Raw genomic sequence first — 14,930 nt, 5'->3', positions numbered from 1 at the left:
CGTTTGGAATCTAAATATATCAAATGAAAAATAGTAACTGTTAATTTATTTTGTGGTTGAACAACTAAGAGCCAGACAAATTACGGAAATTAAACTTTTAAATAAACTTTCATTATTGTCAAGAAATAATACCTCAGATAAAAATTTACGAGTAGAAATAATTGTATCACAATAGTATACACTTGGCATTATCATTATATTAATGTATTTTTCCTTTTACTTTAATATACGTATATAATATACGTATTCGATTTAGTCATTTTTCTTTCTCAGATCAAAGAATATTTTATGAACAATTAATTGCAAGGCTTTTAGAATTAGCCGCGCCACCTACTTCATTACTGAATCGGCGGTGAAGCAACCAAGAAGGTAACGTAAACCATCACGATAAAAAATTGTTAATAATTTCTGTTAATAACTTATTTACAGCATTCAGGCACTTTAATCAATTATGATTAAATTCATTAATAACACACTTCAAGTTAACCTTGGCCAAGTTTAAGTTAACAGATAATTTTACTGTTTCAACGGCAGAGTGAGTCAGTTTGACGTTTGCTGTAACTTTTTATTTCTATCTGGCTTCCTTTATGCTTGCGTAGGTTGTATATGTTTAGCCTGCTCGTCTCTAGTTATTTATAACATTTTGTTCGAAATATGGTAAAATTATAATTACAAAAACGTTAAAGTTATTAGCAAGTATTTATTCTGTACTCGAATTGAGGAGGAACAGTGAGGAGGAAAACAGTTCCTTTAATAAAATAAATCTAAATTTCGTTCCCCTGTTATCAAAATAATGAGAATTGGTAAGACGTAAGTGACTGAGTTTAGCTTCAATAATCAAAAACTTCCGATCACAAGAGGCATTTTACTTCGATCAAAAATAAAACAAGCTGGTAACAAACATGGCTGATTGAATATACTGCATTTAAGTTCTCAGTCGTTAAAACTGTAATACTTGTTTGTTTGTTTTTTTTTGCACAAAGCTACACGAGAGCTATGTGCTCTAGCCGTCCCTAATTTAGCAGTGTAAGACTAGATGGGAAGGCAGTCATCACCTACCACCAACTCTTTTACCAACGAATAGTGGGATTGACCGTACATATAACGCCCCAAGACTGAAAGGGTGAGCATGTTTGGTGTGAAGGGGTTTCGAACACATGACCCTCAGATTACGAGTCGAACGCCCTAACTACCTTTATATGCCGCCCTGATTATAATGCATTGGTTTATCACTTAGATACTCACTCTCGCTGTCAATGAGGTAGTAAGCCTAATAATATCTCATGAGGTTCGACCAGCATAGGAGATTCGGCTTAGTCTTTAATACAAGCATTACATTTACAATGCAACATAATCTCTGTAACAATACTGTAATATTAAGATACAAAAAGTGTCAATATATTAAACGTACCCAACTAATAACTTCAAATAAATAATAGCGTATACTTTACTTATTGTACAAACGCTAGTTATTAGCTTTAAGTACTACTTTTACGCTGAGTTACAGACGTACTGATTCTCTGTGACAAACATTGTCTTCATAAGACATTGGTAAGGTTGTTTTTTACTTTGTTCATAATGCTTGTTTTATGCTTTGTTTGTTTTGGAATTTCGCACAAAGTTACTTGAGGGCTATCTGTGCTAGCCGTCCCTAATTTAGCAGTGTAAGACAAGAGGGAAGGCAGCTAGTCATCACCACCCACCGCCAACTCTTGGGCTACTCTTTTACCAACGAATAGTGGGATTGACCGTAACATTATACACCCCCACGGCTGGGAGGGCGAGCATGTTTAGCGCGACGCGGGCGCGAACCCGCGACCCTCGGATTATGAGTCGCACGCCTTACGCGCTTGGCCATGCCAGGCCTTTGTTTTATGTAATAATTAACTTTAACCTAATAGTATATATGATACTTCTAGTTTGCCCCTGAAGAAGAAGGGTCCACCTTTCGAAAGCGCTCAGGTTATGGAGTTTCTATTTCATTTCTATGACACTACCAGTGTATGCTGTACACCTTTTCCACTATATTTATGGACTTCTTGCACAAAGTTTTTGATGTATCGGTAAGGATCATGGGCTAAGATCAAATTATTCTCTATGATTTCCTCTACAAATGTGTTATAACGTAAGGTCGTTACTCTCGTGCACGCAGGCATCGCCTCAACACTACAGTAAACAAGTTTATGGCGGTGGAATGAAATGAGAAAAATAAATTACAACTGTCGGTCAAGTACTGGAAGTAGAATCATCATACACGCAAATTTAACTAACTACGACAGAAATTTAATTTTGAGAATTCTTAGATGACTCTAACCGAGATGAAAGATACAGAAAAGATCGAAGAAAAGACTACTTTAAAAGCAGTTAATAAACAGTTTGATTTTACTAGAAAGGGTTATTTTTACAAAATATTTTAAAACTACATTACGCACGAATAACATTTCCATACTGGGCATGTGCAAAATTATTTAAGGTTTAACTTTTACATATGCTTTTCGTATATCCGCATTACACAAAATATTGCGATTGCTACACTGAAATTCATTTATTATGGTTTCAGGTGCAAGCAATCAAACAAATCCTTGTTAGTTCTTGCTAGTCCTTCATCAATGTTCTGAGTAACGGCTGAAATCTGACTCCACTCTTACAAATATTAATGTAACTCCACTACGGTAAAGCATATTTTAAACTTGAAAAGCACGTTTGTTGCTAACAAGTAGTTTAACGTGGTCGACATAGAATTACTAAAATTAATAACTGAAATTTCTCAAATTCTTTTCTTTAGCACAATACAAGTTATTGTTTGAGGTACTATTTTGATGTAATTGATCACTGTTTAACAAATCGAAAGATAGAGATAAGCCGGGTATAATTTATATATATATATTTAATGTTATCAAGTTATTTTTTGATAGATTGTTTAGGCAGAATATTTATGGCAAGTAATCTGGAATGGATGCCAAATGTCTGTTGTAAAAACACGTGTGGAGGACGATGTTTGGAAACTTTTGGTTTTCATCAAGTTATACACATTTATATTCGGGGTATTATTTTTTGCACATATTTTGTCACTAACTAAAGGGCAGTTTGAGCTGATAAAGAAATAACGCAGTATGAAAATTTGCCTTTTTCAGAAGGCTAATCTCTAGATACCCTAAGAGATGTGCAAATATAGTGTACTACATGCTTTTGTAGGAAAATTACGGTCAAAACTTAATAGTTTTTAAAGCAGATTTCGCAAAATCAATAATATATTTACTGATTGCAGCAAAATATGTGATTATATTTAATTGATACGAACATCAACAAATAAATTGCAATCTACAATGATTTGTTCAGCTTTGAAAAAACAACAGGATTGGTTTGCAGAGCATGTTCAGTGACATCGTGGCTCGAACCCTGGACCGTTCGATCTACAATTTGACACGCTAATTATAATTGGGTCGTATTCCGCATTTATGCTATCGTTTTTGTTGTTACTTGTATGTGCGAGAGGTCCTAATGGTTAACTCGGTGTTTGGATGTTTACTTATGTTGAAACCTAAGGGTTTTTACTATCAACAGATTGACATATTCGTTTCAATAAATGATTAATTTTTTACGTTTGAGATTTATGACGCTTATCGTACTTATGAGGGTATTTTTAGTCTCCGTTTAGCGGTTTATAGGACGACAATGAGTTTGTTTGCTTTTTTTCATGTATGAAATTTTAGCTCATAGCTTGGTCATCTGTTGACCGATTTGGGATCTAATTACTGTTTTGGACTCAGGAAAGCAAACCTTTTTGATTGATACAGTTAGCCACGCTCTAGATCTTATAGATTCATTTACTCTATAAACGCGCCTGAAAGAAATACGATTTGAGGATAGGCTGGTAGAGATACTGATAAGTAATAAAATCGAATCAGGTATAAGCGATGTATCGCTAGCGCACAAAAACGTATATTGTCATACCAAAAGTTATAGGACACACCTCTGATTGTAGGAGAATGGATGTGGCGAAAAATATATAAACAACTTGACCTATAAATGTTATTATTGGGGCGTTCAGAACTCAATTTGCATTTGTATGTCGAATGATGAGTCTAAGGAAAGAGCTGGTGGAGTTTCGCCAGGTCAGTTGGATGTCATCTGGGAAAAATCTGCTACAGCAGAACAATTAAACATTCCCAAAAAATATTGACTGACAGGAGCCGACGATCCTTGAAAAGGCTGGTTACCCCAACTCGCCGTTAGACTCTAGAGAATCTGTTTAGAGATGCAATCAGCCACATGCAATACTATTAGTGTTTCACGACACGTCGAGAGCTGGATCCTATGAATTTTCATTGAAGGACTGCAATTCACAAGCTGTCGATAACAAAAACAAATGCGCACTGTAGATTGGCATGGAGCAACACATACCGAACCTGGACCATGGATCAATGGAAATCAGTCCTGTGGAACGACGAGTCACGCTTCACGCTCTTCCACTCTTATGAACGTGGCAGAGTATGAAGAATACCAAGAGAACACTTATTACTTGAGGGTGTTGTGCCAGTAGCGAAGTTTGGAGGTGGCGGTATCAAGGTCTGGGGTGGTTCTCGTGGTGTGAACTGGAACACAGAATTAGGAAAAGGCTGAGACCGCCCTTTTCCTAACGCTTTAGAGGAAGAGTAGAACACAGTACCATCACGACGCATTAAAGCAATCATTAAGGCCAAAGGCAGGCTAACACATTTTTAATTTCTTGGAATAAAGATATGTTTGACTCGTAACTCAGTGTCTCGTGACATTTAGTAGGATAGTGTAAATACAGTAAACTAATTTCAAGCTCCTTGCTTTCACCACTTTTACACTGGCATAATCGGAGATTGATATCCTGGACATCGTTACTTATGAATAATAGCTCGAGTTGACTGCAAAAATCGTTTAGTGTTTATTTTTCATAGTTGAAATATATTGCAGCTCGAGCTATTGGTCCATTTTAAATTATTGTTCTTTAGTGTTTTCGAGGGAACAATGTCACGTTGGTGGTTGGTTAACTGTATCGATTGTGAGTTTCCTACACATTTACAAGGTGTAATATACAGTTTTCTTTCAAATAACGCCCAGTTTATAATATACTAGCTACAGCACTTGTTCTCTGGATGGAAGTTGTATAAATATACAATAAATGAAAGTTCAGTGAGACATAAAGTTTCTTTCTTATATGTAACAATGAAAAACTCACACTAAAAAAATACAGAACACAACGTGAAACCACATGCTTGTATATTTCTCTGCATATACTCGACAAATTTTTATGTCAAATTTCGTGAAGGTCCATCAACAGAGGGCGAAGTACTGGTGAAAAATGCAAAAACGCCAATAAAAGTCGTATAACAGGAAATTATTATGTACCCTGCATGGACCTAATGGACCTCCATACCACTTTTGGTGAAGATCCTTTGCAGTATTATTATATTTTTGTAGTTTACACAAAAATTATTTTAATATTAAAGCCAAATATATAAGAAAATCAAAGAGTACCAGTTTTTGATCAAATATTTACTGTTCGTTTTATCTGTTTATTAATTTCCATAATAAATTGTTTATCTTATGTTCATACACCATACAAACCACGGTGCAAAAAAGTTGAGTACATTTTACAAGTTGTCTGTAACGTAGCCCAAACAAAGTTGGTGCATTTATTATTTATTGTAGGGTTTCGCGCGAAGCTAATTTACGACTACCTGCGCTCGCTTTCTGTAATTTGGAAATGACAAAGTAACGGAAAGATAGCTGTACAATTACCACCCGCCGTCAACTCGTGTAATCGAAAAGCAGGATATGAATACCATTCTAATAATGGATCCTTGGACACAAAATGCGAGGAGAATAAACATATATATATTTAACGGTGACAAAGTAGAAAGTATGAAAATTCGAATCATCATCTACCACGTTAAACCAAAGGGTCTTATTCGGCCCACTTCGGTGTATACATCGAGTTTTACCAAAGAATCGTTGAATTCGACTTTCAGTACTAGAAGTCAAATGTAAATGCTAATATCACAACAGGTCATAAAATTGACATGTCAAACGAAAATTGATTGAAACATGTTGTGGGGATTGGGAGAGGGATAAAAATATGTTAAATCCTACCAATATATTTACTTTCATATTATATCATAACAAAATTAAAGTAAAACTTTACTTATTACTGGTACAAACATGCCTTCAAATTTTATTAAAACATGTATAATTTCATTTATACCGCCAGTTTCATCTCTTGTAAATAAGTGCAGAAGAATTGGCAATAAATAAAAATGACCAGAGAAAGGACAGCAACCTTTTCAAAAGATTTTTTTTTGTTTTTAAATTAAGCACAAAGCTACACAATGGGCCATCTGTGCTCTGCCCACTACGGGTATCAAGTAGCGATGGAAGTCCGCAGGCATACCGCTGAGTCACTGGGGAGCCCTTCAAAAGAGAGAAGATTGTTTGTTTGTTTTTTGAATTTCGCCCAAAGCTACTCGAGGGCTATCTGCGCTAGCCGTCCCTAATTTAGCAATGTAAGACTAGAGAGAAGGCAGCTAGTCATCACCACCCACCGCCAACTCTTGGGCTATTCTTTTACCAACGAATAATGGGATTTACCATCACATTATAATGCCCCCACGACTGAAAGGGCGGGCAGGTTCGGTGTGACGGGGATTCCAAACCATGACCCTCAAATTACGAGACGACTACATTAACAACCTGGCCATGCCGCGCTAAGAGAGAATATTTTCATTTCTTGTTATAAAATGTTTGGAGCATGTGCATCAGGACTGAATTTTAACACTCTTAAATGATATACAATTATATCAAATGAAAATCACGGGTACCACGCTTAAGAAATTTATTTAATTAGTTTTTTCCCACTAACAGTAATTATTATGTTTTATGCTTCTTTATCATTTTTACCCAAATTTTTTAGTGTTATTAATTATTGTTTAGTCATGAAGCATGCCAGTGTTTTTCTTTAAGCAAAGCCACATCGGGTTATTTACCGAATCTACGCAGGGAATCGAACCGCTGATTTTAGTGTTGTAAATTCGTAGACTTACCGCTGTACTACCGAGAGACGTTAACCATGAAAATTAATCCAATATTTTGATAACTCTACTGGTTTATACAGTTATTCATGATTTACATATTTCTTGAATGGTAGATCTATTAACTAACACAATAATAACTAACTTAAGTATTCCTTGTATGATAAATTATTAATACAGTAATACGCGATTTAAATATTCTTTGTATGATAGATATACTAACTAACACAATAACACCTGACTTAAATATCCCAGAGTTTAGTTTAATGGATAGCAACTATCTGTTGTAGAAACAAGTTATACAGGACGAAGTTTTGAAAGTGTTCCGCCTTTCGTCTTCAGGAAGACGTTCGAAACATCGTCCTGTATATTTGTGTCTCAACGATAGGCCGTTACTGTCCACCAAGCTACCTTTCGTCATCAATAATCTGCTTTAACAATCTACCAGAGACGTACACCATGTGACCTTTAAATGTTTCAGTCATGAATGTTTTGCTATCTTCTTACTTAAGATAACGCATAAGCTAATTCAAAACTGAATAGTCACGTGTTTGAGTGTGTGCTTCGTTAAGAACGTTTTACTTTTCGCTATTTTGAAGTAAATAAGAGAGAAAAAAAGGAAACAGTTTTTATCCATTCTTCTCTAAAGAAAGTAAAATTGAAACATTTGGAAACAAAAGTTACTTCTTTTTTTTTTAAAAAAATAAACCTATCAATGAATGTCTTAAATATCTGCTATCAAGTACTTTTAAATTGAGCTACAATTAGGTTTCAAGGGAAGGTCTTACTATTTAGAAACAAAGTTATTGAACGATTCGAAGTTTTTCTGATAGAAACTTAATACAGTATAATGATATTAAATACTTTTTTTTTTTCACCAAAAGCACAACTCAAAATATAATCTATGACGTTGAGACCTAATAAATCCTTCGTTCCGCTGTGGCTTGTATTATGAATTACAATTTTACTTATTCACAGATTATAGTATCAATTTTACCTTTATGTTTGTTTGTTTGGAATTAATCACAAAGCTACACAGTGGGCTATCTGTGCTCTGCCCACCACGGCTATTGAAACCTGGTTTCTAGTGGTTTTACCTTCATGAAAAGAAAAATAAATGTATACTATCACCATTAGAGAATTGGTCCACTGAGTAATAAATTGTGTACAATATCTTAACATTATTCACACAGCTGAATTAATCTAGGCTACCAAATGGTGGGTTAAAAACTTCATAAATATTAATAAAGCATGTTTCTTTTACTTTTGACCATAGACTTGTATGGTTTAAACACTAACCTGTTTGGAACGACAAAAAAGTCACAACGGTTCTTGAGCTTAAAGTACAATATTTTTTTACGCCTTGTTATTCTTTTTCAACCAATTATCTTGGGTTTTGCGCTAGTTGGTATGTGGTGAGTGTAGAAGGTTAACCAGTAATTCAACACTAAATATAGAAGATACACGTATCATACGAAATAAACTACTTTATTTAGGATCAAATTGCAATCTCTGATCCACCTGTTTCTTTTCACACTGATCAATAATTTCACGAGCTTCTCGAGTTCCTTCGTCAAAAATTTCGTGCACCATTTATAGCTTATGCTTCCTATTCTTATTCTTAAAAGAAATAGAAAGACAAAAATAAATGGATTTAGGTAGATGGACAGAGAAATGCAATGTGATAGATAGATAAAATGTAAACAAATGGAAAGGTAGCAAATTGTGTACTTTTATATTGAACATTTCAATATGTGAGTATTGATATAGTAAAGTTTTACGCAGTTGCAGTAGAAGTTAGAAAAATACCGCGTATGTATTAACACCTGTTTTTAAAAATATTCCTAGTGAGTGGAATCGTTTCCTGATTACTGTTATTTCACATTAAGAAATGTTTAATACGAAATTTCAAATACAAGTTGTTTTTTTTGCGCAACTATTGTGTGTAACATATTTTGTTTGAAGTTAGGCACAAAGCTGCACAATGGTCTATCTGTACTCTGCCCTCCACAGGTATCGAAACCTGAATCCTAGCGTTATAAGTCCGCAGAAATACCGCTGTGTTACTGGTGGGCATCGTGTGTAATATTTTCTTATGTAGTTTTAATTCCAGCAGTACATGTAATTTAATTAACATCCTAATTTTGGGTATCAAAACCCGGTTTTTAGCAACATAAGTCTTTTAATTTACTGGTCAATCACTGGAGGGTTAACATAGAGATGTCGATCAGGTAGAGGGCAGCACTCATCATCTAATTATTAGCTGTTCTTAAGTGAATAGCGAAACTGACTGTCACATTTATAGCGTTCCCCTAACTAAAAGTGTGAAACGTGTTCAGTGGTATACTGAGAATCGAACTTTCCAATACACAGTCCGTCACTCTAAAGGCCGAGTCATTTCTCTCTCAGAAAATTTAGAAAGATTTGTAACAGAAAGGGTGGCCTACTACAATAGTCTTCCATTATTGTAGATTAATTAACCGCTAACTGAACATTGTATGTTTGAATACAACGAATCTTTTCTACGTGTGCCACTTTTTACAATATAAACTGTGGCTTATTAGTTATCGTATCTTTTATTATTTCCACTATACTAGAAAAAAAGCACAAATGCTTAGTAGAAAAAGAGACTTAGTTTTCTCAAACTTATACGTTTTCATTTTTAAATGATTAATGATCCAAATTTTGTTTTAATTTTTATTTAATTGTTTCAAATGTGAGGAGAATATCTGGTTAATTAGTTAATTAACCGGTTCTTATCAATTTTAACAAACAAAATACACCTTGTTTTTCAAACAAATGGTGAATGTGATTCATGTTTTTAATCTTCTGTTAACAATGTTTTTGTAATATTTGTAGCAACAAATGTATTGTGTTTAAGAAGCTAGAAATACTTGATTTTGTTGGTTTGAAGCAGTTTTTATTTTATTTTTTACACAGAAGTAATAATATCTTTTTATTGCTACATATGCTTGGTTATCTATTCATATACGATTATATTTTTAAAAATCAGGTACATATTTCGATTTAAATTATACCATTTCTAAAGAATCTTACCGAACATTGTTACGGCTATATAGAGGCCCGGCATGGTCAGGTGGTTAAGGCACTCGACTCGTAATCCGAGGGTCGCGGGTTCGAATCCCCGTCACACCAAACATGTCCGCCCTTTCAGCCGTGGGGGCTTTATAATGTGACTTTCAATCCCACTATTCGTTCGTAAAATAGTAGCCCAGTAGTTGGTGGGTGGTGATGACTAACTGTATTCCCTCTATGGTTAGTGGGGATAGCCCTTGTGTATCTTTGCATGAAATTCAAAGTACATCTCTGGTTATGTTAAATAGTAAAGATGTGAACTTATAGTAAGAACAGATGTACCTTAAGACCGTAGTAGGAAATGTGATTATTTTGCTAATTTATTTTGACAGTAACTTTTCCACAGGGCTGAACATTTCGTATCGATCTTCTGTTATAAATGTTTTTGAAGCAGACCCAAAAATGTTTAATTTGTCGCCATTATGACGTCTTTTCGATCACATTCAACATGACTTTTTTTTTTATGGTTGAACTATAAACAGTTCTTTTATATAGTTCATAAATACAGTTATGCTTCTTGCAAAGTTTTTACCTCTCAGGCCCACAAGACGTCACTAGAACCTATATTATCAGGAAATATATCATTTTATGGCAAAATTATTACAAAAACGTTTTTGCATAACAGAATAGAACTTCTTTATATCCGGAAAAAAGAAAATACTGAGATCTCAATTTGACTAAACTATACTTTCCTTTAAAAAAAAAATGAAACAAAAAGAAGGCTTAAGGATGAGTTTTAATGGGCCCATAACTTGGCCTTAAACTTACCGAAGTGATTTAATCTTTCTATTACGAGTCTTAGGCAAGTGATTTAGTACTGTAGGCAATTACTTTATGAATAGATAGTGGGTATTCAGACCAAAGAAACTATAGCAACATTTTTTAGGTTGTCAAAACAAAGTGCAAATCAATTCATCAAGGAAAACGCGAGAGTACTATTTGTTTAAGCACAAATTTTCGTTTCTTTGGTTTTGAATGTCGAGCTACTCGAGGACTATCTGCACTAGCCGTTCCTAATTTGGAAGTAACAGACTGTAGGACAGGAAGTCAGCCAACCTCACCCTCCTCACCTCTTGGGCTATTCCTTACTAACAAATAGTGATTAACTATGACTTTATAACGTCTCGATCCTGTGATTCACAGATTATGAGTCATGTGGTGCCCAAACCAGGCCATATCAAGCCTCTAACTGTTTAATGAAGTATCTGCATGGATCAGTTTCTGAACTTTATTGTTAAGAGTTATGGATCTTACTGCTGAGTCACCAAGCACATCTTGGCAAAAAAATATGATTTCATGCTTTGTAGAATCTGAATTGTTTTAAATACTTTAAATGAAATCTAATCTGACAGAAATAGTTTCACGAATTTATAAGCACAACTCTATACCAAAAATACATAACAGTAGTGGAGAAGAAGAGAAAACAGTAGTTTCAATTCATTAACGTGTGAACATTAATAAGAAGTATGAACAATTAAAATAAACTTGGTTTTAATTAAACTACACTAAATCCAAAAATCAGTTTTACACAACCAGACTTAAAAGTATATGCATGATACCATAAGTGTAATTTTAGATCTAAATGAACCTCTCTTCTACCGGTTTGGTTGTTACAGAATTTCACTTACTACTTGTTAGACAGTATTTACCTGATATAAAGAAAATATTTTAAATTCGTCGTAATGATTTCTTCCACCACAGTTAGGTTATTAAAACAAAAAACGTTACCTTGTTTGATCAAAAGATTTCCCCAATTGAAACGTAGCCTATTAATAAAGAATAAAATAACTCATTAATGAAATTGATCTTTTTTTTTTACCAGCTAGTATTTTAAAACTTTTTCCTTGTTGCTGATTCAACTCGAGGATACATACTTTTGGAAGGTCGCTAAATGTGTATAAACGAATGATTCCAGTATCACGTGGTTTCTTACAACAGTTTATTTTCTACTGGTTTAACAAATGTTTAATATTTCATTGATTTTGTTTATTTGCTCATTTAAGAGCAAAGCCATATTGGACTTAATATTAGTTTAATTAACACTATAAATTAACTGTTTAAATTATATAACCTATTAATTTTAATGTATTTCTTTTATTCTTATCTTGAAGATCATTTGGCATTGTTGTCGTAGTAATGCGGATTGAGGACTAACAGGCCGAACCTCGTAAGATATTATTGGGATTACGGCCAAAAATGCCATTCGCAGCAAGGGCATTCACCTTACAAATCAACACATTCTTATCGTTGTTAATTTCTGTTTTATGACACTGTATTTTGTTAATTAGATGAGAGTACTGAATTAGTTGGGTCATTTAAAGTGTTCATTTATTTCTGTTTTTATAGCAAAGCCATATTGGGCTGTCAGCTGCACCTACCGTGGGTAATCGAAACTTGGATTTTAATGTTGTAAGTCCGTAAAAGTGGTAAGTGGGGCCTGTTTAATGAGTTAATTTTTATCCGTAATGTATTCAGTTAGTGTGTCTTAACCCGAAAGTTACTGATAATTTATTAAAACAACAACAGAAAGAAAAAAGCTATAAATCCTTTCAAAATCCTTGACGATCATTTTCACAGTATATCAGTTCGGTGGGAACCTGTGACGATTATTTTGAATTATTTAGCTGATTTGTCTTAGGTACAAAAGCTACTTGCGTGACTGTAAGTTAAGAAAAAGGCTCACTTGTCACGATACCTTGGAAGTTCTAGGGTTTTAGAAACCTTCTTTAATAAATTACTACAACAACACGCGTAGAACGCACTATTTTTTGTTGTTGAATGCTATTACTTATTAATAACCCTTCTAGTGATGCATATCTTATTCTTTGAACAACTATGTCTGTAGGTTAATACAGTAGTCCTTACGCCTCTCCTTCCATCCATAAAATCTGTCTGTCTATCTCTCTCATACGGTAATATTTTAAATAACATATGTGTTTACGGTGACAGATCTCAGTATATGGGTTATACAGATCAATACACATGAGTTCTAACAAACTTGTTCCTTAGCGGCTCAGCAATTGTGAACAACAAACAAAGAATATAAACACTTTGTTGGAGTGCCTGATGGAAGGATATTTCACAAAGGATGTGAAAAACAATAAAGTTATTCTCCTTTTATGCATATAATGCAATTTATTTTTATTCATTTTGTTTGCGTTATAAAGAGCCTTCTTTGAGAAAAATATAAGAAGACGTTTCTTAGAGTTTGTAGAGCATATTTAAAAATAAATGCTACAACTGTTAATATATAAACCACTGCTGTTGTTGACCTGTAATAGTTAGGAATTTACTTTACTGTCTGATGGATGCCGTCGCCTCAGTATGCGTTGCCACGCAATATGAGGGAGGAGATAGGGGGTATAGTTCCACGGACTTTATGTACACTTTCCTGTTTAAACGTACTTTTCACTGCTGGTCGTCGTCGGTTGGTCGTTTTGAATTAAGCACAAAGATACACAATGGACCACCTGTGCTCTGCTCACTACAGGTATCGAAACTCGGTTTTTAGCGGTATGAGTCCGCAGACATACCGCTGTATCACTGGGGAGATACCTAAAAATACTTGACAGTTATAATGGTAAAAAAACAACTTTTAGTTATAAATCAAATGATTATTCTTCAACTGTTTAAAACAGACTCTTCTTCACGTGGATTTTAAATTGTTATGGTATCGTGAATTATCTTTCATTTACACTTTATAGATAGATAATCAGTTATATAAAAATCAGTGGTCTGTAACTTTCTTATATGAAACTCACTTCTCGTCGGCATGGCCAAGCGTGTTAAGGCGTGCGAGTCGTAATCTGAGGGTCGCGGGTTCGCATCCCCGTCGCGCCAAACATGCTCGCCCTTTCAGCCGTGGGGGCGTTATAATGTGACGGTCAATCCCACTATTCGCTGGTAAAAGAGTACCCCAAGAGTTGGCGGTGGGTAGTGATGACTAGCTGCCTTCCCTCTAGTCTTACACTGCTAAATTAGGGACGGCTAGCGCAGATAGCCCTCGAGTAGCTTTGTGCGAATTTCAAAAAACAAACAAACACTTCTCATCATGAACTAATATATTGACTTTAGTAAATGTAAGTGAAATCTTAAACTTAAGTATAGCGCACATGCTGAAACAAAACTTCAAGATAAACTGATGTATTATTTATGAAAATATCTTAATTTATAAAACATTGACTTACAGTCCAACATAATAATACCTCTTTTCGATAGTTGTTCTAGCATGACATTTGTCACCATAAATGAAACATAAGGAGCATCCTCCAAAGTTATGAAAGTTTCTTTATTTTAGAAACTATACAAAAATATCATACTTTTGAAATCCGTAACTGAATTCGCTGTCACATATGTAAACTAAACTAATTAACATGAAACATCATACCAAAGACGTGTCACTATGTCAATGAATAAATGATTCAAAGGAAACTAGTCATGCAATATTTCACTTAATAGGCTTAGAACATCTAGTTTATCGACCATTTCCATATATAACTTATCTTTTCACTTAAAACTTGTACAAATCTCTGTTCTGTGATTTTCTTATACAAAAAAACACTTTAGTATATGTAATTAAGATCTCAGTCTTAGTAAAACACCTGCTGAAACAAAACTTCATAATAAACTAATACATTATTTACGAAAACATCTTACTTTATAAGTTACTAAACCACATGCACCTAGCTTAGTCTTCTCATAAATTAAACATTTTAGTTTATAAGTTACTAAACTATATGTATCTAGCTTAGTCTTCTGATAAATTACTTTTCA

The 14,930-nt window shown here is 34.2% G+C and overlaps 1 protein-coding gene across 6 annotated transcripts in view; it reads right to left on the bottom strand.

The window, feature by feature from the left end:
* Nucleotides 1-14,930, bottom strand: part of LOC143226078 (Kv channel-interacting protein 4-like) — a 92,459-nt gene that overhangs the window by 23,157 nt on the left and 54,372 nt on the right. The window lies entirely within an intron of this gene.

This window comes from Tachypleus tridentatus, chromosome 9 (genome assembly GCF_004210375.1).
Source record: "Tachypleus tridentatus isolate NWPU-2018 chromosome 9, ASM421037v1, whole genome shotgun sequence".
Taxonomy (NCBI): Eukaryota; Metazoa; Arthropoda; class Merostomata; order Xiphosura; family Limulidae; genus Tachypleus; species Tachypleus tridentatus.
The sequence above is the reverse complement of the archived record's forward strand: the minus strand, read 5'-3'. Positions and strand labels throughout refer to the sequence as shown.